At 40.4% G+C, this 26,477-nt stretch overlaps 1 protein-coding gene across 1 annotated transcript in view; it reads right to left on the bottom strand.

The window, feature by feature from the left end:
- LOC122810735 (adhesion G protein-coupled receptor E5-like) overlaps positions 1 to 26,477 on the bottom strand; it is a 236,977-nt gene that overhangs the window by 51,434 nt on the left and 159,066 nt on the right. The window lies entirely within an intron of this gene.

Below are 26,477 nucleotides of genomic sequence, written 5' to 3'. Positions count from 1 at the left end.
CATAGTCAGAAAAAAATAGTTTGTTTGAAATTTTCATTGTTACACATGCTTATATGGTAGACTTCACTATTAAATGAAAGCAGTCCCATTTTCAAACTGTCCTTGAGGCCTAATAATGACTGCACGTGTCTCTTGACTACATAAAATTGCAGGTCATAGCTGTTCCCAACAGAATAACATGAAACCACTACTGACTCTTTGGTTTGGACTTCTTCACCACCATAGGCAACAAGCTTTGCACACTTTGCCAGATCAAGTTTCTCACCAGCTTTTACTCTAGCAAACATTTCTGCTAATGTAACATTGCAGTTTGAACCAATATCAACCTTAAGCTGTACAGGTTTCCCATTAATCAGAACAGTGCAATATACTTCTCTCTTTGCCTACACATCTGCTACATTGACTGTTTCTGTCAGAAAAATATGTACTAATGTGTGTGCTTAATGCTGATTAGAAACTAAATAAGTTAACACGTTTTTCATTCTATTTTATATGCACTATTTTATATACAGCTGAGTTTCATATGAGACTAAAAGATGCTTTTTGAAACTGCAGTGTGCTTTCTGAAACTTGCAAGATGCCCTCTGACCTAATAATTGCTAGCACATCAATATTCATGTTTATGCCTTTTAAAAATGTACTTGAGAAGCAGGTGATTATCTGCTAGGTCAGGAAGAAATGAATGAACAATGCTATATTCTGTAATGTAATGATTTTAAACAATCAGCTCTGTTTGAAGTATGAGAACATGCACAGCTGCAGAAGTTAGAGATAACATAGACAAAGGACTGTTAGAGAAATGTACTGCAATCTATACTTGCTTTGTGCTCGAATTAGCCATAGTACCTTGAATGGTAACATTGCATATATCTAACCGGTGGTAGCCAAGGCCACGTTGTTTTTCTTAGGAAGTTTCTCAGAAAAATTGATAGTACAAGCAGAATATTGTAAAAACAATCACTACAAAATGATGATGACAAAACTTGTGATTTACTACGTCAGCTTGGTAGGCAATGTCTTATTAGAAAATGTATAAAAATGCTTGCATTTCCTGATTCTAGTCAGACAAACTCTCTATTAGCACATTTTTGTCTCCTTGCTGCAAGATTAAAGTGCCTTAACCTGAACCTACCATGTACTGATCATTTTTAAAGTATATTTTTCCTTTGACAGTTTGGTCCTTTGGACCGGAAATATATCTCTTACTCTAGGCTCAGGTCAGAATTGGGCCTGGTGGCATGTATCCATATGGAGAAGTGGCCACATCGGCTCTTCTGCTTTGAAAGACCTCCGACTAAATTGTCGTTCGAAAGAGGCCAGCCACTGTTTCTGATCTGGGATTGGAGGACGAGTCAACGTTCTGGTGGATCAACACACAGAGGGTCAGGTAAGGAGGAATTTACCTTTTTTCTGTTTTAGATCAGGGACTTGTTACAGGGCGGCCACGGTGGTGCAGTGGTTAGCATTGCTGCCTCACAGCAAGAGGTTCTCCGGTTCGATCCTCGGCTGGGGTGCCTTCTGTGCGGAGTCTGCATGTCCTCCCTGTGGTCGCGTGGGTTTCCTCCGGGTGCTCCGGTTTCCTCCCACATCCCAAAGACATGCTGCAGGTGGATTGGACACTCTAAATTGGCCCTAGGTGTGCGTGTGAGTGTGCCTTCTGTGGAAGGTTGGGCGCCGGGCTGGCAACTCGACACCGTAAAACTCCACTGCCATTCAATGTGCGGACAAGGTGATCCGCTGTGGCGACCCCTAACCGGGAAAAAGCCGAAAGAAGAAGAAGAAGATCAGGGACTTGTTACAATATAGTTTTGTCAGGGAGATTTGCATGTGCAGATCAGGGAAAAAAAGATTGCTGTCTTGTCATAGATCAGGGAAACAGAATAGGTAGGCAGTTATTCTAGATAAACTGTGAACAAGGTGTAAAATCGTGGTACCACGTGATAAAAAGGGTTACGTAACAATTTCTAACTTAGCTAAGGCAACATGGGAAATCAGTGCATGAAATGTTCCCGAGACCCGCCCTTAACCGAAGACACAAAATATATGCAATTACAACGTGCCGATAATGTTAGGTATTATACAAAATGGGTTGATAAATACAAATTTGATGGTAATTTAGATAAACCTTCACTTATTAAACTTGTTAGACAACTTAAAACAGACGCGAAAGGTCAGCTAAAAAAGCAACGACAATTAGGAGTCCCTCAGGCACACAGGTGGCTTGAGGAAGCAAACCGCAGGGAACAAAAGATTAAAAATTCAAAAGCAATTTTCTTACACAAAGAAGACAATAACTTGGTAATAGCAACAGCCCCTCCTCCACCCCCTCTACTTCCCTTACCAGAATATGAAGCGAGTGGACAAGCTGATCCACCTCCGCTATACCCAACTGTTCCTGCAAAACCAAAACCGTTTGTCAGAGATCCTATCGAGACCAGGTCTCGAACACGCAACTTAAGAGGGGATATTGAATTATATGAAATAAATAAAAATTCACAAGTTATGAGTGAAGAAGAGATATGTCCACTCATAGAAGTACCAAATCTGCAGGCAGGACAGGACCCAACTCTTCTAGTATGTAGACCATGGACACCGGAAGACATCCGGAAAGCCAGAGAGGGAATTCCCCATCCAAAAGGTAATTTTAGAAAATTCTTAGAAGACTTACAGGGCATGAGGTTAAGTTACCATTTGAATGGAGAGGAAGTAGAGAAAGTAGTTAGACAAATCGTAGGTCCAGATTGGCACATGATCAGTGGCAACTGGAATCCCCATGACGCAGAGCTTAGACCACTCCCACATAGTAACGCAGAACTGGACAACAGAGTGAAAGGTCTGACAGACCGAATCTCTGAGAAATGGAAGCCTAGGGCTGATTGGACTTGCATTAATCAGTGCATACAACAAGAAGGTGAAACTGTTGATAGATATTATGCCAGATTATTAGAATGTTTTAATAACCATTGTGGAATGCAGGTACCTGATGACCAAACACATGATTCCCCATATGAGCAACAGTTAAAGAATGCATTTTTAAAAGGCAGTATTGCACCCATTAGCAGCTTTATTACAAAGCACATGGTAGATCATCATACAAGTAGATTACAGTCACTACTTGAATATGCAAGACATGCCGAAAGGCATTTTAATAGCAAAAAGAAAAAGAAAACCCAAGTATTTGCAGTAGAAGATGGGTCAGAAGTCTTTGTAGTACAAACTGGGAAGAAGGGTAAGAAACATACCCAGGGAAACAAACAATCTGATAAACGATCAGAAGACTTTGGAGAGAGAAAGAAAAGGGGTGAATGTTTCAAATGCGGGAAAAAGGGACATTTAGCAAGGGATTGCAGGCAAAATAAGAAGGTAACCACAGAAGACAAGGAGGGTGAGGAATGACTATATGATAGTCAAGAATCACTGGATAGGAATAAACAAGAAAAGACAAATGCAAATGTGATAGAAGGGGTAGAGGATGTGACAGAAGAAATAGAGGATGTAAATGAATTCGCAGATAATGAAGAAAATGAAATTTTGGACTTAGCATTATTGAGCTTAGAGCTCTACTTAGCAGACACAAAACCGGAAGTTACACTTCTGGTAGAGGGGAGGGAAGTTAAATTCCTGTGTGACTCAGGGGCTTCACGGACCCTGATACATCCTTCCAAACTACCAGAAAATTCAGAATCACTTGACTACATATTAGTGAAAGCAGCTAATGGACAGCTGTATCAGGAGCCACTCTCCCACAACATAGCGATAACTGACCCAGTTTCAGGGATGACCCAGAAAAGCAAAATTGTTGTTTCTGCAAAATGCCCAGTAAATCTCTTGGGCAGAGACCTAATGCAGATATTTGGCATAGCCGTAGTTCCAACTATGCAGGGTATGGAAGCACAGCGACAAATGGATACTTTTGTAGTGCGACCGGAGGGTGAAACATTTTATTGGTACAGCCAGGACTTAGTTACGACTGGTCCAGGGGCAGTAACCGAGGAACTGATGAACGTAGCCATCAGTAAATCCCCCTCCCTTGACACTGATAAACAGCATTTGCTGCATTGCACTCTATATTACTGTAACAGACCAGGACCCGATAAAGAATATGAGCAAGAATTGTTTAGAAACCATGCTAACAGATTAGTATTACTAAATTTGTACTGGGACACAGAAGGAAACAGTGTAGTAAGCTGTTCATTGCCCCAGGAATTTCTAGCACTTTACAGATCTAATTGATTACCACATGTGAGTTTAACTAAAGATAAAAATTTGAAGTGGGCAGACCTAGGAGAAAAAGTCACAAGGTGGGAAAAGCAGACAGAGTTAGAACTTTCTGAACAGGGAGTACAAAAGCAGAAATTATATTGGATAACACAGACACACCCAGCTGTACACTCACAGGCAAGTGAGGATAGCTGAGTAGCACTCTTACTAGAGGAAGAGGAAAAAGCCTTACAAGACATACCAGAGACTCTCAACAGGGAAATCAGATGTAGGACTTATTCGTTTAGCAGGACCAGTTACTATCACGCCAAAATCAGCATTTAGACCTCAAAAAATACAGTATCCCTTAAGAAAGGATGCAGAAATAGGAATCAAACCTATAATAGCAGCCTTACTTTAGGAAGGAGTCTTGATAGAATCTCCTGATTCACCATGTAATACACCCTTATTTCCTGTTAGGAAAGCAAACAGAGAATGGCGTATGCTCCAAGATTTACAAGCTGTAAATGATGCAGTTATACCCAGGGCACCTACGGTGCCAGATCCACACATTTTATTGAATGATTTGAAGCCTCAACAAAAGTATTTTTCTGTGGTAGATATAAGCAATGGATTTTTCTAAATACCGATACACCCTGACAGCTAACATTGGTTTGTATTTACATTTCAGGGGAAACAGTATACATATACGAGACTACCACAGGGATATTGTGAAAGTCCAATGATATTCACACAAGAAATGGCAAGTAACCTGGTGGGATTTATCCCACCGAAAGGCAGTCAGATTTTACTTTATGTAGACGACATTCTGCTGGCAGCCCCCACCCAGCAAGAATGCAGAGAGGATACCATAGCATTATTACAATTTTTAGCCACTCAAGGACACAAGGTAAACAAAAACAAACTACAATTTTGGAAAAAACAGGTCAAATACCTGGGATATGTAATATCCAAAGAAGGCAGAATATTGGATGAAGACAGAAAAACAGAAATATTACAAGCACCTAAACCAACTGCCAAGAAGGAAGTGATGTCCTTCCTGGGTACTACTAACTTTTGTCGGAGCTGGATTCCAAACTATGCCTTGGAATCTGCTCCACTGACTAACTTGATGTTCAAAAAGCCGATGGCAGCACAAGATTTATTACAGTGGACACCAGAAGCAGAATCAGCTTTCTGCAAACTGAAGCAACTGATAGCCTCCTCCTTAGTTTTAGGATTACCGAACTATCATAAATGATTTTTTCAAACTGTAGATTGTAAGCAAGGTTATATGACATCAGTGTTAACACAAGAGCATGGGGACAAACAATGCCCCATAGCTTATTATTCATCACAGCTAGACCCAGTGGTGCGATCCTTGCCCCACTGTGTACAAGCAGTAGTCGCAGCTGCAATGGCAGTGCAGGCTTCAGCCTCAGTAGTATTGTTCCACCCTCTCACATTGAAAGTGCCTCATGCAGTCACGATTATTTTACTGCAAGAAAAAGTAGCATATCTTTCTTCTGCTAGACATCTTTCCTGTACGACTATACTGTTGAGCCAACCTCATATGACATTATGAATTAGAATGAGTGCAGTACTAATGCACTATATAGACATGCCGTGGTATGTGAGGCTGCATCTTTTAAATTTTTTGTGTTGGAAGCAGTTGTTAAATGTAAGAGGGGCGGCAATTGGGCAGCACGTCTTTCTCACAAAGAAACTTATTGGCAGATTTTGTTGCAAGCAAATAAATTTCCAGGATTGAACGAATCCATCTCTATTATGCCTTATTTAAAATTAAGAGCTGAACATTTATAGGACTGAGATTTTATTTGCAATTTATTTTTATATTAAATTTTAGCTCTGCTATTTGTTTAATGTGTTTTATTAATGTATTACATATTCTCAACTGTATTTATTGTAAATTCATTATAAATATGGGTTTTTGTTTTAAAAGCAAAAAGCAGAAATTTGTGTGTAGTTTTACTATATAATATATACATACACAATTTTAGGTGTTCTTGGTGGTTTAAATGTATTTCAGCAGTGTTTCTTCTTTAAGAACTGTTCTGTAGTAATTGTTCAATTATTGCATTAATTTACCAATTAGGTGATGTATAAAAGCAGGGACACTACTGAATGTTTTTATCTGAAGAAGTTGTACCATTGACGGAAACGTTTTATTTACTGTGTGGCGTTTATGTAATAAATCTGCTTGTGGAGTTCGCTGTCTGGAAGTATTCTTTTGTGGCTGTTTCCATTGAGAGGTTGGCTCTTCTGGGTTGCTGTTCCTGGCTTGCTTGTTCCTTGTGAACCTCATATGACAATTGAACGATGCACAACCTTGAATTCGTCAACCTTGCTCCCAACCCCTGCAGATGGCAAACCACACTGCTGCCGGCAGGAGATTGAGCAAAAGACACTACCTAGAAAAGATCTCACAGATGTTCCCTTGGATGATGCCGAGGTGACATACTATGTGGACGGCTCGTGCAGGAGGGGTCCTACAGGACAGAATCTAGTGGGGTATGCAGTAGTTTCTGATACTGAGATTTTAGAAGCAAAGTCTTTACCACACAACTTATCTGCACAAGCAGCAGAATTGATTGCCTTGACAAGGGCATGTACCTTAGCAAAAGGTAAGAGAGTGAACATTTTTACTGACAGTCAGTATGCGTTTTCTACTGTACATGTTTTTGCGCAGCAGTGGAAAAATAGAGGAATAATAACATCTACTGATAAACCAATTAACCATGCGCAATTTATTTTAGACTTGTTAGACGCTATTCAGTTACCTCAGAAAGTAGCTATTTGCAAATGCGTAGCTCATACCAAGCAACAGGATAGAATTTCAAAAGGTAATGCGAGGGCTGATACAGCTGCAAAACAAGCAGCTTCAGCTTCAGAAGTATTTCTTTTGAGTGAAGAATTACAACCATCTGAGATTTTAGACTTAGAAATGTTAAAAACAATGCAGACACTTACTACAAATGTAGAAAAACAAAAGTGGATAAAATGAGGAGCAATCCTTGAGAAGGGACTGTACATCTCCAAAGAAAAGAAACCGATTTTACCATCTAACTTGTTTAGATATGCAGCTTTGTTGAGCCATGGGTAGTGCCATGTCTCAACAGGGGGGATGGTACAGTTAGTGAATCGAGTGTTTATGACGTATGGATTTACAAACTACACAAAAAATGTTTGTGCAGCATGCCATGTTTGAAACAAGCATCATGCACAAGGGGCATTGAAACCTAAGCAAGGGAGTTTCCCTACACCACCGTATCCGTTCCATACTATTTGTATGGATTTTATAGAGCTGAACAAATGCGAAAATAAGAAGTACTGCCTTGTCATTATAGATATGTTTTCCAAATGGGTGGAAGCTTTTCCAACTAAAAATCCAGATGCAGCTACTGTTGCAAAAGTCCTCGTTAAAGAAATTATTCCTAGATTTGGTATATCGGAAAAGATTTATAGTGACAATGGCACATACTTTGTAAATCAAACTATACAACAACTTAGCCGTTATTTCGGGATTTCTCTGAAAAATCATTGCGCATACCACCCCCAATCTGCAGGATTAGTAGAGAGGCATAATGGGGTTTTGAAAAACAAGCTTAGAAAACTGATTAGTGAGACACAAAAGAACTGGGTGCACTGTTTACCTCTGGCATTGTTGAGCATGAGAACTGTTCCAAATGCAAAAGGATTAACTCCTTTTGAAGTTTTGTTTGGGAGAGCATATTATACACCTCAATGGAAACCTCTCATGCCTGGAGCAGGAGGCTGACAGTTCACTTACAGGGTATATGAGGCGATTTTTGAATAACAAACTTTTGCAGTTAAATTCTGTTTTAGATAAAGAGCAAACCAGACCATCGGAAGCAGCAGTAGCCCCAGGTGCATGGGTCTGGGTGAGGGTTGTGAAGAGAAAGAACTGGAGTTCTCCAAAGTGGGAAGGGCCGTACCAGGTACTACTGTTGACACCCACTGCAGTCAAGATCACGGAGCGAGCGTCTGGATTCATTTGACACATTGTAAACTGGTTAAGAACTTTGAACTGGACAAAAACCTTGTTACTGTTGTACAACGAGAACAAAATGACCAGGTATAGAGCAAACAGAGATGCAGAACAACCTCAGAAAACTTGCATGATTATTCTGATAGCTATACTGATAACATTGATCTTTTTGTTGTGGCCTTTCCTTTTCCCAACCACAAAAGTTGAACTGATCAAACGTGATGCATTACTCATAGACTGGCATCCAAACTTTAACACTTACCAGGCAATTAAATATGTGTATGCTGAGACTTTCAATGTTTCGAACTGCTGGATTTGCACAGCTATACCTACAGCATACGGAGGATTATTAATGACTGCTGTCCCCCTAGGGGTCAATGAGACCTGGGAAAACTTGATTTTTGATACTTCACCCGTGAAGTCACAAGACAAAATAGCATTGTACCTACCTGTTACACAAAAAGGGATTGTATGTTTTTACAAAAATGACACTATTCAGGTGGGTTGGAGCAAATGCAATGTGACTGTTTCTTATAAATGTTATATTAAACCTAGCAAGACTTGTTTCATGCAGGTCAAGCTTATATCAATACTAAAATAGAGAATTGTTATTTTGTTTGTGGGAAAAAGGCATATAAATGGCTACCTGAGAATTGGTCCGGCAGTTGCTTTTTGGGTTACCTGGTTCCGGCCATACGACACACTGCAGCTTTGCCTCAGGGAAAAATTCGAAACATCAGAGAGATCAGGCAGCAAACCTAGAAGTCCGATTAAGAGACCTGAGAATCCAATAGGATGAATCGAAGCAGGATGGAGAAACCATAACTCCATAAAAAATCGATTTGGGAGCTAAGAAAACTGTCTAAACTTCTTGAAGTTATGAGCAATGCAACTTTTTCTGCTCTCGAATTAGTGACTGATGAACTGAATGCTATGAGAACTGTGGTGCTTCAGAGCCGCATGGCTCTTGACTTCACCCTAGCAGCGAGAGGTGGTATGTGCGCTTTAATATAAGAAGAATGCTGTTTGTACATTCCTGACAACCAGCACGAAATAAACAACCATCTTGAGGTGATCCAGCAAGTATCGACCATGACCAAACCAGGCCCAAACCCTCTGACGGACTTTTTCCCGAATTTGTTTGGGGGGTGGTGTTCCATCCTAATGGACATCCTGATTGCCATTTGTATGGGATTACTCCTATTAGGAGCATGCATTTGTTGTGGTATTCCTTGCATGAAAAAGTTAATCAAAGAATGAATAGATATATCAGTTTCTGAGACTTTGTATCAAAGTACTGAAATTGAAGAATTGTTGAAATGTGAAACACTTTCATAAGTTTAAACTGAATGACTCTCTTAACTGCAAATCCTGAATGGAAGAGGTTAGGAGAAGAAGCAAACTGTTTATTCTTTTAAAAATAGAATTAAAAAGTATTAACAGGGGGGAAATGTCAGAAAAATATGTATTAATGTGTGTGCTTAATGCTGATTAGAAACTAAATAAGTTAACCCGTTTTTCATTCTATTTTATATGCAGCTGAGTTTCATATGAGACTAAAAGATGCTTTTTGAAACTGCAGTGTGCTTTCTGAAACTTGCAAGATGCCCTCTGACCTAGTAATCGCTAGCACAGCAATATTCATGTTTATGCCTTTTAAAAATGTACTTGAGAAGCAGGTGATTATCTGCTAGGTCAGGAAGAAATGAATGAACAATGCTATATTCTGTAATGTAATGATTTTAAACTATCAGCTCTGTTTGAAGTATGAGAACATGCACAGCTGGAGAAGTTAGAGATAACATAGACAAAGGACTGTTAGAGAAATGTACTGCAATCTATAATTGCTTTGTGCTCGAATTAGCCATAGTACCTTGATTGGTAACATTGCATATATCTAACCGGTGGTAGCCAAGGCCACGTTGTTTTTCTTAGGAAGTGTCTCACAAAAATTGATAGTACAAGCAGAATATTGTAAAAACAATCACTACAAAATGATGATGACAAAACTTGTGATTTACTACGTCAGCTTGGTAGGCAATGTCTTATTAGAAAATGCATAAAAATGCTTGAATTTCCTGATTCTATTCAGACAAACTCTGTATTAGCACGTTTTTGTCTCCTTGCTGCAAGATTAAAGTGCCTTAACCTGAACCTACCATGTATTGATCATTTTTAAAGTATATTTTTCCTTTGACAGTTTCATTAAGCACAGACACACCATCAACATAAAAAGTAGGGTCGCAGCTTTCTAGTTGATCTACTTGCTTCTTTGAGTGCTATCATTTAATAAAACAAATGTGTCCCTTTAGATTTACAAAGCCTTTTGAAATGATTCCACTTTTTATGTGTGGCACTGTTGACCATAAGCTAAGCACTTCTCTCTCTTGAACTCATGGTTACCTCCACAATTACAACAGTTGATTATGAGGCTTGTCATAGGCTTTGCTGCATCACCCCACTGCTTTACTGAGCATGCCCTGGGTTTTATGGTAGCTGCTCTGGGATTTGCTGAAGCGACCACACCCTTAGTCCTGTATCTTTTAACTTTGTGCTGCATACTATCAACATTAGCCCTGGAAGGCACTGCAAGCATGCTTTTCTCATTTGTAAGCATATTTGTGTGCTTTTCTGTAAGCTCATATATCTGACAAATCTCTATGGCTTTGTTCAAAGTTAAATCACTGACTCAAAGCAAAATCTTTCTCACTGTATCATCAATACAACACACACAAATCTGTCTTTTATCAACTCATCTCTTAGAGCACCAAATTTGCATATTTTTGCCTTGTTTCTAAAGCCAGTTATATATGTTGCAAAAGTTTCACCAGGCTTTTGATCTCTTGTGTAAAATATATGCCTTCCCATTGTAATATTCATTTGGGGGTTGCACATTTCTCTAAATTTACATTTTAAGCACTCTGGATCTTCCCAGTTTCAGCAGGTACCGCAATATGGCAGTCTTTTACCTCCCCTGCAAAGAGAGTAGGTGCATACACAAATTAATGCTCCCTTTTAATGGCTTCTGAACCAGACAGATTAAGTAGAACACATGCCTTTGTACTTCTCATTATCAGAAAAGGCAGCCTGTATGAAAATATCATACTCTTGCTCAAACACCCTCCAGTTTTCAGCAACATTATTATCAAACACAAGTGGAGCAGGTCTATGAAATCCTTCTGCCATGCAAACAAATTGCCCCTAAGCACAATACGGACTCGGCCCTTATAATTATGTTAAACGCACATCAGATACTATTCAACTGCACATGAATCTCTTTGAAATGGCTGTATTCTGTGAAATAAATGTACTGTAATACTGTACACACTTGTCAACACTCTGCACACTTCAGATACTTTAAATAGCTTTAGTTTGCGTGAAACTAGCAAAAATATATGTTTTTTTTTCCTTTGTTATACATTTTATCTGATTCAGAAGTTAGTTCAAGCATTTTTGTAAGCATTTTGAGTACTTTTAGCAATATATCATAGTTTCGACCATTTTGTTTAATCATGCATTCATTTTGAAAGCTTTGTTTTATATTTGTTGAGCAAAAAATCATTTAAATGGGTTTTAGTACCTGGAATTAGCTTTCAGACCTGTTTGGGAGTTGGTTGAGCATTAGATGATTCATTTCTGTGTATTCCTCCAATTGTAACTGCATGCCTGATGGTTCTCAAGAAGTTTTATTTTGGATCCCACTTCTGACATAATATTGCTTGTCTTGTGTATTCAAATAAGATGATGAGGCTTGGGTGTTTGTTTGTTTATTACACACAGACACATCAGGATAGATGACTGGAACATAAAACTTGAACAAACTAACTAAATGACTGACTGATACACACACACACACACACACACAAAAACATGCTTTTCCTGCTGTCTGCTCACTCAAAACGGCACTCTTGTTTGCACATCCTCAGTACATATATGCATGTGCCCATGGACTGGAATGGCTCTTAAAGGTACAACACACATTCTGATCAACAACCTCCATAGCATAAATAGCTTCACAGACACTCAAACTAAAGACCTGACTCTACAGCAACAAAAAGTAGCATGCCAGAAGGACATATTTATTACTCAATGCTTCATTTCTCTCTGGAATTCCATGTAATCACTTCCTCTGAGGAAAACTTTGATGATTAGATACTTGTCTGGAAACTCAGGCAGGAGTTGTCCTATGAGGCTGTTAAATGGTAAGTTGAGTATTGTCCAGGAACTGACTCTGGCTTGTAAACTCAATGAATATAATATAAGAAAATGTTCCAGAAACTAAGAGATGTTCAGATGGAAGCATAAAGAGTGGTGATACTGCACTACTCTGAATTTTGTATATGTTATACTTACCCTTGACGAAGGAGAAACTGCAGGATGCATAAAGCCCAAGCAGAATAGAAATACAAAAGGTTTGAGGGCTATAGGCCTGGCTTGACAGAGGTAACATAGAAATAAAAATCTTACACTCTGGGCAGAGGGTGAGTAAAAATTAGATAGGCAGTGCTGATGTACTTATGTACTGGTCAGCACTTTACAAATGGGGCTGTTCGATAAAGAAAAAGAAGGGAGACACAATAACATAAAAATGAGTGACAGTCAAAATTAGATATGCATTTTTTAGCTGACTGCTGAACATGAGGACTAGGACAGTAAAGCAGATTAAATATTTCTGACCTTTCCCTTTGTTAGGACATGTTAGAGATGAAGTTCATAAAAAAAAAGAAAAAAAGTGAAGAGCAGGGGTCTGCTGTAGGGTGCTATGCATGGCATGTTTTGGCATAGACAAGAAATGTAGTTTTGGTTTTGCAAACAGTATTTAAATCTTTTATTCTAAACTTTTTACAAATGTTTAAAATGACCACTTAAGATAAAATAACACAAATATAACAAAAGAATGGAGTGACAGATTGCAATCAGTGTTGTATAAATCTGATAAAATTAAAAACATATTTTCTATTTGTTTAACTCTATCAATTTCAGTTAAGCTCTACTGTCTTATAAACATGCTACTATAGAAATCCCCTAAAGGAGGCTTCAGTCTTGGACAAGTATCAGGGAAGATAGTAAGTTCCACAGGAATGCTGCCATGTATTGAAAGAGCAGTCACCTAAACTTTCCAGCTGAGTTGGGGAAATGAGCATCTGACATATAAATACCACATGCCATGTAATCTAGAGTTAGATCCAACAAAGCCCAGTTAAGTGCAAAAGCGTTCATCTATTTAACATTGCTTCTTTTCAATAAAGAAGTACTGATTTTTAAACAAGTTATATGTGCTTGATTACTCTGAAGTCTCAGATGAACTTGTCTACAGTTAATGATTCTTTTCTTCCAAACCTCAAGGAGCCTTAGCCAGCAACAGTTGCATTATACAGCTATTATCAAAATTTTAAATTTGTCCTGAATGGCACAATGTACATTTCAGAAGTGAAAGACTACCCCCAGGATTCATTAAACTCCGTGCAGGAATAGTGCTACTCCTGCACAGAGTGGTTTGTGTCTGGGTACCCATAGCAGTGCACCTTGCATATTCATGAAGGCATGCTGCTGTTAAGGCTAAATGTACACGGACATAAATGAGTGCAGGGGGTGTGTTTAAGTAGTGCACAGACTACAAACATGCCACCTGCCCTCAGCAAGTGCCATACAGCACTTTTTAAATGCATTTCAGAGCCTGCAGACACTGAAAGCAAAAATAGATGAGCTCTTTCAGTGTCCACGGACATTCAAATAAGGATTCGAATGGAAAGAAATGCAGGGTGTGTGTGACAGGTTCTGTCACAACCCCCCCTGTATTGCAAAAGTGCCATACGGCACTTTGCAAGTGCTGACAGTGTCCGCAGACACTGGCTGCTAATAAATTAGCTCATGTAAATGTTTGCAGACACTGACATCACCAGCAGATGATCAAGGAAATGCAGGAGGTGTGTGACAGGTTCTGTCACACACTCCCTGCATAGTAAAAGTGCTGTCGGTGTCCGCGGAAACAGACCGCTAATAAAATAGCTCATGTCAGTGTCGACCAACACTGACATAGCCAGCACATGAGCAAGATAATGCAGGGGGTGTGTGACAGGTTCTGCCACACACACCCTGCATTGTAAAAGTGATGTACGCCCCTTTGCATCCTGCTAAAGTAAGAAATGTGGACAAAGGCACAAATAATGGGGGGGACAAAGCTTAACAATATGGACACATTAAATATTGCTCTTAAAATCTTAGAATGTTGATAGAAAACAGGTTATGCATTAGCATGAATTTTCAAAGGATAGAAGTCTGAAAGCCAAATGTATGCCATTATTTCCTGACTGCAGTCCTCAATGACTTGTCAGAAAAACACAATACTCACTATATATTTGCAAGCTGTGTGCAACATGTAATTTTTTGACTTTGCTGTATGTTTTTACCTTGGAGCTTTTGTCCCCGGGCCTCCACTGAAAATGGACATGTTTCCCAGTCGGACTCTCCTGGTCAACAAATGTAAAATAAAATAACATAAATAATAATAAATAAATAAATAATAAATATATAATATAATAAGATAATATAATAATATTTTTATTCTGTAATAAGGAATGTTTAAGTGTAGCTAAGCAGGTGTGCACGTTATGGCCTGTTGCATAGCATTGCTTAAACATCCCATAGGAGATAAATAATAATATACACCTGAATGTCCAAAACCAAGATAGTGCAGTGGTTAGAGTCCCAGCATTGCATGTAGGCACTCATGGTTTGAGAACCAAGACAGACAATTCATTTTTACATGGGAAAGCAGTGTTAAAGCAACTATTTTGCCTAAAAATATGTAGTAATTGATTTTTGTCAACCAGAGTAGTGTAGAAGGTGTGAAATGGAAGTGTGAGTGCATATAACATGTGAAACTACCCATGTATACAAAGTGTCCCCTGCAATATAGTCACACCCCTTGCTACTGTAATGAAAGCACATAGAAATGTCATGTTAAGTAAATCATATACACTCAATAAATAAAGTCATTGGTCTGATATTTTATAAAACTGAAATGTGAGCAACGGTTAGCAGTGTTCAGCTATGCTTCACAGGTTTAAGCATTGCTCAAATGTGAATACTAAGCAGCAGGTAGCCCAACTAAGTGGATTTGCGGACTGGTAAGCAGTGCTCAGCAAAAACTCCTTTAAGGACAGTTAAACTCAGTTCAGCATACTTATGCACTGCTTAGTGGAGCTTAACATTTTCAAAATGGTCTAATGATGGCAAAGGGCAGGAATATTGCCTTATTTAAATGGCACAGGTGGGAATACAGCCAGATTCTGTTATCAGGTACTATATGGCTGGTATAGGTGAGGGCTCGCACTTCTGGGCGCAGCACTGGGGCATTCAGGAATCCATGGTCATGGTTGGACTCCTTGTAGAAAATCATGATGAGAGACTGCTGCAAAGCCAGAACCAGGGTTCACAATACAAAGCGGAGCCCTAGAACCGTCTTGCACATGATCTCACCAGTGCTACTGGCATCCCCCCGACTGGTGAGCAGGTACAGCACCACTATGCTGACAAAGCAGAGGAAGGGGTGCTCTTGGCCCAGTGGATCCAAGATGTACGGGCACAGAATACTGCAGTAGTGAGTAATTATCACTATCGAGTAGTTTGTACCAAATACTAGCCTGATAATGTGATAGACAGGTATGCATAATGTTTGCTTTTATCCTCTACAGCTGCAGCAGAAAGGGCTAGTAATATCAAAGCCCATGCCGACAGACTGCTGAGGCTGCACCGACAGGCTGGCGAGTACAAAAATCTATTTTGCTGTATATTGGGCAAATAGCTGAGTAGGAGTAAAGTGTTTACTGCTAGTAGGTATAATGTTACCATGTCAACTGGATAAATGAAAGAGTTTGTCCAACTAATACTGATGTCTAAGAAAGATCCCTACCACAGACTGTTGTGTTTACTCTGCTATGTTGTTGTAGACATATAGCATGTATACCTGTTATATACCACATTAAGCTCTGAACCCTGAATAGTAATGTTCAAATTTCAAAGTGTGTTCCATGTAGAATTGCCTTGTGATAACCTTTGCTTTCCAGATTGTAGTAATCCAAATGATTAATGCACAGTATACTATCTGCCATGCATGCATCACAGGATTACAAGGTCAGACTGTGTAATCAAGAGACTATTAGGCAGAAATCAGTGAAAACAAGAGCTGTCCCCCAATAGCTCAGTGTGATGACAGATAGCTTAGTTGTTAATTTTGCACACACACAGACATGTTTCAAATCCAGGAACTGGTACTAAGATGTGTGCATGTCTGCACACAAGGAATCAGAAATAAATATAAAAACAGTCAGGTAGTGCTAACAGACATTTTCTTCACGGGTTTTACAGTTAAGGAAATGTTGGTAGTAGCTGTATGAAAGGTATACCAATAATCTGAGTACAACTGTTCAAATGTCCCACCACATGCCTGCAAATGACAGCAGGATAGGTACATACAACATGCACTCTTCCTGATATATGTCTCTCAAGTGTCACACTGTCATGGCTACTGGTCACTGCTGCCAGTAATCCTGGACACAGATAGGAAACCAGTTGAAGTATGCCAGTAGCACACTCACATAGCAGTTCAGGGTACCCCTTCTGTGCCAGATATGTAACCCTGCATTGTATGACTCGAGAGTCCCCTCTAGTCATGTACTCTAAGTTGTTACAGTTTGCTCCATATCATTCCAGGCTGACAGTTTAATAGGTATGTTCATGCTACAGAAGCTATGGGCCACAGGTAGATGTAAAGTGAGAGCAGGACCATAAGAGTATTGAGCAGTACAGTTGTGGAAAATAGAAACATAAACAGTTGTTAATGGACTTTTTGTCTCTCCACCACCCCACATCTGGATCAATACTAAAATTCATATACTACGGGTATGTTGTTCTTCAAACATAATGATGGGACATGTTTTCTATTATTTTCATATATCTGATTGGTTGCATGTTAACATACCTTGTTCAAATACCATTGTTGATGGCCTGTTGCCGTCAATGTTACTGGAATGCTGTTATGATGCATACTGTTGTTCCATTTTATGCATGTGTTCTGTTTACTATGCAACTGTTTCAAATCTGTTTTATGGTGTTTATTTGAACACCCATGCATGCTGTTATAACTAATCTTGAAATATGTTGTTCATGACTAACCAACATATTTTGTAAAACCTCAACACCATAACAAGTTTGGGACGGCAGATCCCGGTGGATCCACCTTTCCCACCTCATCTGGCCATGGCACCAGGCCCTAGCATGTCTGGGACCCAACCCAGATGTCCTCATCCACCTTCAGGTGGAACCACCTCAGGGAATGGGGCCCGTCCCCCCATGGGAGTGGGCGTGGACAGGAGCCTGTCACCCACAGTCAGTTCTGAGGTTTTGTGCGCAGAGTCATATGAACAGAGTTGGGTGGGCAGCTGCACCAGATTGAGGGCCACCTGGCACATCTCAAGGGGCAGACCACCCCTCCTGTCTAGTACCCAGCACCATGAAGGTGCAGTGGTGACTGCCCACGGTTAGGGACCTCAGTCCCACTCTATCCATTTGGGGCCTTGTGGGCTTCAGATTCCCAACTATCCTCCCTGTCAAATGTGTTTACCCCCTCATGTGTCATAAACTGCCCCGTCTGCTGTCTTGTCTGTCTTGCCTGTCTGTGAATGCAACCTATCCTATCCAACATACCTCCCCAAACATATCTACAGCCCTTCCCCAACATCCCATTCTCACCTTACAAAAAAGGGCATCTGTCCTGCAAAAAAAAAAAAAAAAAAATTGCCCCATACATAGCTCTACATTTTGTCCCCATGTACAGTGAAACTAATCAATCAACTCATGTTGAGCAAATGTCTGTTGCCAACACCCCTCCCTGTGGGTTATGAGGCTGTAAAGTCCAAATTCTACACATTATGCACAACTGTTGTTGCAGAAGAAATGTAGAGCTATGGTACTTTCCTACAACCATCCTGCACATCCCTAGCTGTTTTTCCTAATGTTTTACCCCCTGCTTTCCCCCATTTCACCACTTTCCTATCACCCTTTTTTTCTTTTCTTTAATTAAAATTAGCGCTGGTATAAGAGGGAGTAAGCGCCGCTAAGCAATGGTTATTCCCATGCAAAATCACGCAAACGCACTTACAACTGCTTAAAAGTGTCTTAATCACTCTGTATCCATCAGCCCTTGTTCTGCCCAGCAACAAAATAACCAGCTCTGCCAAGTCTCAAACACAGGATGCTGGGGACTACAATCACAGCAACATACCACTACACCATCTGACCTGTGAAAAATCTGTAATGCTTTAACAAACATATCATGCATTCTGGTCATTTAACATTAATGAAAAAAATCATCACTTCCATGTCTGAAACCCAGGACCATGTGCACTACAATCACATTAACATACATCTACACCATCTGAGCTGCAGGAATTGCAATGTTTCAACAAATAAATCATGCATGACAATCATGTAACATAAGGGGAAATATCCATAGTACTTTCATTATATATACATTTATATACACATATATATATAACAGGCAGCCGCGGTGGTGCAACGGTTAGCATTGCCACCTCACAGTTCTCCAATTCAATTCTCAGCTGGGTTTCCTTCTGTGTGGAGTCTGCATGTCCTCGCTGTGGCCACGTGGGTTTCATCCGGGTGCTCCGGTTTCCTTCCACATCCCAAAGACATGCAGTAGGTGGATTGGATACTCTAAATTGGCCCTAGGTGTGAGTGTGTGCATGTGTGAGCCTTCTGTGGAAAGTTGGGTGCCAGGCTGGTAACTCAACAATGTAAAACTCCACTGCCAATCATGAGCAGACAGATGATCTGTTGTGGTGACCCCTAACCGGGAAAAAGCTGAAAGAAGAAGAAAAAAAAAATATATATATATATATATATATATATATATATATATATATATCTACACACACACACACACACACACACATATATATATATATATATATATATATATATATATATATATATATATGTATATACATATCATATCATGTATAGTCATACATAAACATATATATAGATAACCAACCTCTTACTGAAAGACATCTGCAAAAAGCCCAACAAAGTCGGGGTATAAAGGGCAAACAATGGTGACAACTTTGAAATATGGTTGTCATATGTGTAGAAGTCATGATTTGCTTTAACATACAATTACAGATATATTCCAGATCTGGCACACAAATGAATGTCATTATTCACTAAAGTCAATCCTCACATCATCCCAGTGATGCTTCAGAAACCCACAACTGTTATGGGAAACAGACCAAACATATGAGCCACACATCTGGACAGTGTGTAGACCTCTGGACAATGGAGAGGTTTGACCACAGTCTTGTAATAGAAAGGAAAACCCATTACATCTGCCAACCATGTCGCCCAGCACCTTCTGAACCAGAGTAAGACCAACACAACACTACCACAAATCAGCTCTGGGCAATTACCCATGTATATCCAGAGATAGCATGCACTACAGGGATGGAACTGCATGGAAAAGCAGATAGTGGCGAAAAAATGTCTACTCACAAACATTTGCACCACAGTCATAGCAACATATCAGTACCCCAAAATAAATCTACAGTAAAATGACTGTTTAAACAAACATATCCTGATTGCTAGTCACATACTACACTGACATATACTGGCCCAAATCACTGAGGTGTTACAGGACATTTCTCAGTCTGCCCCTACAAACATACACACCTGACAGACCACCAGCAGCTGTAGTGGCATGCACAGTCAGGTAGAAAAAGTATCTATGACACTCACATCTGCTACTCTCCCTACTCATCCCAACAAACATCTATAAACAACACTGGTACACAGTCTTGGCAGTCTGTCCACAATGGCCAGACATACATAACTAATACAGACAGATTTCCACAGAATGTCCAGAGTGTGGGACTATAATCATGGCCACTGCTGCAGACCACATCCAGGAGTCTGCTAAGTCAGTGGGATGATACATGGAATGCAGTCAATAAATAATGATATAGCATAAATCTGAAACTCAAAGTGGAAGACATCTGGACAAAACATGACATACTTGGGGACAGGGGCTGGAAAGAGGGACATATCTCACATAATGGTGTTACAAACTGAAACAGGTGCTGGTGTTACAGGCGTTGTTGTGACATAACATTTCTGAAAGATGTGATGTCTGGAACACCAATGGATGTCAGAATTTACTGACTACAATCCTCACATTATCCTACTGATTCCACAAAAACAGACGTCTGCAGAGCAGACCAAACATTACAGGCAAACCTCTCGGCAGTCTGTGGACATCAGGCCAGTTGAGAGGTATGTCAGAGACATAACACTGTCAGATGTCAAATCACGCAGAATATGCATGTCCAGACAAACCCTGTCAATCTAGCAACCCTCTATGTGTATAACAGCACTACTGACTCACAATCTCTACCCAGTTCTGGAACTCTTTCCCCCATTTTGTTGGGCTGTCTCTACATGTCCTGTCCTGTGAGCTATTCCCACCTATTGTCTGTGAAGCTGTAGCCCCCACACCTCTATAATGTCCTCTGCACAGGCAAGGAAAATGGGCAAGGCCCACATGAAGAACATAATTATAGCACTGCATCACTATGGCACTGGCAAATGGAAAGACAACACAGCTGCTCTGAATGCAAGTAGCAAGTGGGAGATAATTAATGTTACACAGCCCATTGCCTGCCCATGAGCAGTACCTACAAAATGCAAGCTGCTGCCTATGCACTCAGATCTCAACTCATCTACAAAAAGACAGACTGCAATGACACAAACCTAACCATTTACATTGTTGTGAGGAAACCCCTCAGCATTATAACAGGTATGTCAATCATGTAAGCTTGTAACAGAATGCAGAAGGGGGGATGCAATCATGTCAAATGGGACATTAAACACTAGGCTGCAACAAGACCTGCTTGACTCACATGCTGCTGTCTGGGACCTATGGCCATTCCCACCTGCTTGTCTGCATTGACATGGAGCATATCTCTGACCCCTGTGTCACCCCAGCAAAGGTCAGCTCATCTATAACTACTACTGGAGTGTCTGTTGCCCAGTACTGAGTGTATCACTGCTAGGCCAGCTACCTTGGATGTTGTAATTATTCATATGTCAACTGTGAATGATGCTCTGATATAAATGCTTGTCTTACAAATGTAAGAGACTTATATAGGGCATGTGCATACTACACAACAGGTGCAGGTATGTGGGTCAAACTGTATGTGATATACTGAGACCATACCTGACAACTGTCCAGAGTTTTTCAGATTGACCACATGTCTGCCACATATCCGTAGTCAATGGCACATACAGTTGTGGATTGTCTGCCACATCACTGGCAACCCATTAAAGACTGAAGTCATAACATATTAGCATACATTTGATTGTCAGATATATCCTGCAGAGTAGACCTGTGAATGAGGCACCATCTTTGCTGGCAACTAAGTGTGTTTCAGCTAGATTCATGAAATGATACTATTTACTGGCCTTTGCCCACCACTGGTGTGTGCCTTTGTGCAGATGTCTTGCCCTAACAGGAGCTAGGTGTCTTACCATGCAATCTATGTCAATGCAAGTGTGCCTTGTCCTGTTGGATGCCAAAATTTGTGCAGTCACTGACACCTGTTTTGTAGCTGTGGAGGCCACACCAACATTGCCAGGTCACTTATCCCATCATACATTTAGACCCCAAATGGAGGCCTGCAAAGCCACAGGAGGTGGAGTGTCTTATGAGGCAAAGGCTAGACATTCTTGCACAATTTGGCCATCTGGGAGGTGTGGCTACAGCTGATTGACTGAAGCTGTGTAAAAGGTCCATCACCTTGGTGATATACCGGCTGTGGATCTCCTGGTTGTGTGGTATTCTTCTTACCTGAAAGATCATATCCTGGTGTGGTCATACCTCTCAACTATACAGATTCTCACAGATTATCCAGATACATGCCTCATATATCTGGTCAGTTTCCCTTGACATTGTGGTTTTCTAGGAAATTTGTTGCAAATCACTCTCAGGGTTGCAGTCAGGGAATAATGACCATACATAAGAGTTTCAGACTTCACACCCTTCATGACAACCATGCTACTACACACACCCTCTGTTATTCTATCACTTTTCCAACATTATGAGTGCATTATTTCGAAAGTGTCCCTATAGTTGGGCCTTTATCCCACCATTATGTATGGCTTTGTCCAGACTTCTTGCTCTTCGAGGTTGGAAGGTGTACTACTAGCATTTAGTGGTATAGCCTATCATTAGCATTTTGTTGACTGTGTTATGTTGGTATTATGGACCCCATGACATTCCCTACAATGGCACCATGGGTGAGGCATGGGCCTTTGCCAGGCCATCTGCTGCAAGGCAGTGCAGTGACTTTTGTCACTCAGATGTACCCAGGCTGCCAGGCAGTGGATCCCTCTTACAATGGTAAGTGAGTCAGATGTTACTGACAATCACTTTCTCTGTTCATATTGATCCATCACTTTGGGTGACAGCGGGATGCTGCTTATGGCTAGGGACATACCTGCATGGGACACATATTCAGAATGCTGCATCATGTCTGTCTTTCTGTAGTCCATGAGGTATGTCTGAAATCATTCACACTGGCATGGACCAAGCTAATGTGATACCTGTACCTGTTGTGGGGTGACTTGAGTGCATGTCTGATATGGCAGATCATGGCACCTGACAAACAAGCAATCATGACTTCTTCCTTATCCTGCCTGGTGTGTGGCAGATCTGTCTGTCTCACAGAGTTCTATGAGTAATATGTTATGTGTATGGTAAGGCCTTAGTGTTTGCAGGACAGTGGTGTGTGGAGTATGCGTGGTCTGTGATGTGTAGATTTAGGATGTTCTCTTGTGTTTTTGCCTCTGAAGTATCCATTACTTGGGGTTTGCTTTGCTGTGTACCTCCACTTATGTGGGTGTGTGTTGTGTATTTGCAGATGATGCTTACTGACTCCATACACTGCAGGGCACATATGTTACTGCAAAATGTGCTCTGGTGTGCTCATTCTCCATTTGTCTGGCCAGTGGTTCCCCTCCCCCTTCTGTGTGTCTCTGTATCCATCTGTAGTCTGGTCACAGCTTTGCCCACAGTGGCTGCTGATATGCATTTGTAATTGTGGTGTGAGCATGGTACATGCCATAACATCACACACAAGGTTATGGACTACACACCTCTGAGAATACCTATTTGGCAGGTTGTCCACCATTGCACCACTACATCTGTTGGGGTCCTCAGACAGTTTTTTGTTACTGTGGTATTATGCAGCTACATGTTGGCCTAGCTGTCAAACTGTGACTGACTCTGACATCTTGACGTGCCCACATATGACAGTCATACATGGGCTCACACATGGGGACAGTGTGTTGATACTGTTCTGCCATACATAGACAGTTAGGGTCCAGTTTGTTACTTGTTTGCTTTCTGTTATGGGTGTGACATCTGCTTCTCCCACTGTTTGCAACTAATGTTTTGACATAACATTTTCTTGTTTTGGAAATACTTTGCAGGTGAATGCGATGTTAGGACAAGCAGACCAGATATAGGAGGTATACTTGTGCTCCTTCTGTGACAACCTGCCATTCCAGGGCTATGGCTGTTGGCCAGTGAAACCACAAATATGCTGCAGACCTATGTTGATTCTGAAACAGATCTGCACAGTTCGGAGGTATGCTAGGCACTATGTAGGTTACTCCAAGCTGTGTACTGTTCATAATTGTGGCCCCCTGTCCAGCTTACCAGCAGTATTGGATAATGACATGTGGACAGTGTGTACAACTCCCACCATAGGTGTAGCTGACATGCAAAATAGTTGGCACTGCGATCCTTGGAAAATGGCCCTGTCTACCACAGTACTGTACTTAGGGCACTAAGAGACAACAGCTGGGAGTAAGTGCTGGTCACATCCTGACAGTATTTCACATGCACACACATAGATCATTGACCCCTGCATATTGTGGACATGCAACAATTTATCATATTGATTGGGACAGCACTGGCAATGTGTGCTCTGCTGCTATTACCCTACATACTTACATGTTACTGCATTTCTATGATAATATGGGTGGGGGGCACACCTGTCAATGGTACACATTTGCACATTCTGTGCTGATATTGGCATTACATTTTGGTTCCATTTAGCATAGTATTGTGCCCTGTCTTCGCGAATAGAGGCATATCACTGGAGACCACAGGTTAGATTGTAATGGCATACAATTGAGTTTCAGACTTCTTACACTTCAGAGCCTTACTGCAACTGCAAGGCCTGCTGTGATATCACTGTGTAAGTCTATAAGGGGGTATTCCACCACTGTCACCATTTGTGGGCCTTTGCCAGACATTCCTTTATGGTTTTCTATGCTTGACTTGATGGGTGAGTCTGAGGGGTGAGTATGGGATCCCCACATTGACATCCATGCATGTGACCCATGACCCCCCTTAGTTGGCCACCCACATATACTGCTGTGGGATTGTCACCTTGGATAATACTGCATATTGTGGGGCATTCAGTATCAGTTTATGGCATGTGGATTATGGTTCACATTCAATAATTTATACTTAGCAATGTGATTTTGGCCATGAACATTTTTTGTTTCACAAACATATTGTCTGCCTGAATTTAACATTCAGACATATTATTACAGGGGTGGGTGCCCATCTATGTATATTGTCCTATAGATTCACAGGCTTATCAGATAGAATTAGGCTTTATTAATATCAATATATATTTTCTCCAATTTATTTTCTGGCCTGTCAACGCCAGGAGTTGAACCATCAGGTTCAGTCAAACTTCATTCATTTGTTATATATTCAAATTGGATATCTCATTTGTAAAGATTACGCACCAATATAGTGTCAACACTTGATACCACCAATAATAGCCATTTTGAAGCATATTAATTTTCATTATATATGTCTTTATCCCCTTAGGTCACCCAGTATCGATTGTGGGATACATCAGTATATACATTATACTGTTTTTTGACTGCATTGATATCTTGAAAGGTACTTGGATTTTTTATTGTGACAGTTTCTGCCATTAATTATATTTCTTGCCCCATGGTTTATGTCACTTGGGTTCTCTTTAACATTGATCATATCTTTTGAGACAGACTTTGGATATTACTCAGGTTATCTTATTGAAAACTTGGCCAACATTTTTCATATAGCTATTCCTTTATTGATTTTTTCAAAGAGACGTAGCCTTTTGTACATTACAGTTGGTTATCAACCATTCTTCTTGGCTATTATTGTCTCTTCATTTTGTGAATAGGTTTATGATGGTTCATTTTTGACATAACAATTCCATTTACTGGATCTTGGCTATTATTGTCAGTTCTTTTGGACCAACTATTTATTACATATTATTCAACCTCCAGTTCTTCATTTAGTACCAAATTCTATCATTCTCATTAACATTGTGATGGATCTTCTCAGCTTAGTTTCTGGTCTATCAGCAGACAGGGAAGACCTTGGAGCCTTTGGTTTAGGTCTTGGTACACCCAATGTCAATATAGATGAGGCCTTGGGCCCAGAGTCAACTTGTGGAATAGCTTTTGATCAGTTACATAAACATCTCAGATCCCTGAGATCCAATGTCTGGCATTCAAAATTGTTCAAGGCTTATATTACCAAAAATATAACACCAAGAGGACTCAGGGTGAGAATACAACCACATGTGGGGGAAGCTGATGACAAGCTCAATAATCAATGGGCAGCCATTCAGCAACAGGCCAGTATGTCTTTTGTTGAAGCATTAGCCAAGTATCATGATCGGGTGATCGATCATGAAATCAATGCAGTCATGAAACTAGTTAATGATGTACAACCATTTGAAGGGGAAACATTTTTCAACAAACAGCTGACCAAAGTGGCATCTGATCTTAACAATTTGGAGGAACAATTAAAGATTAGAAAAATCAAGAAATTCAAAAGAGACCAATTGGACTATCAAAGTAGTAACGCTTTCAGTAATATCAATAAACATATGAGATTCACACCACATCCAACACAAACACCCAAACGGAAAAGACCCAGGTCTATACTTAGAAATCGCACCCCAGACATCGGTTCTTCTACCGATGATCTTTCATCTTGTACTGACAGTGATTTTTAGGCTGCTTCAGGTTCACCGTCCCCCAAAAGAACACCAGCATCCATCCCTTTAGGCCCAGATATCAACGAGGGGGGAGA

This window comes from Protopterus annectens, chromosome 9.part0, assembly GCF_019279795.1.
Source record: "Protopterus annectens isolate FY-2018-M chromosome 9.part0, PAN1.0, whole genome shotgun sequence".
Lineage (NCBI taxonomy): Eukaryota > Metazoa > Chordata > Ceratodontiformes > Protopteridae > Protopterus > Protopterus annectens.
This window is presented reverse-complemented; position numbering and strand designations above follow the sequence as displayed.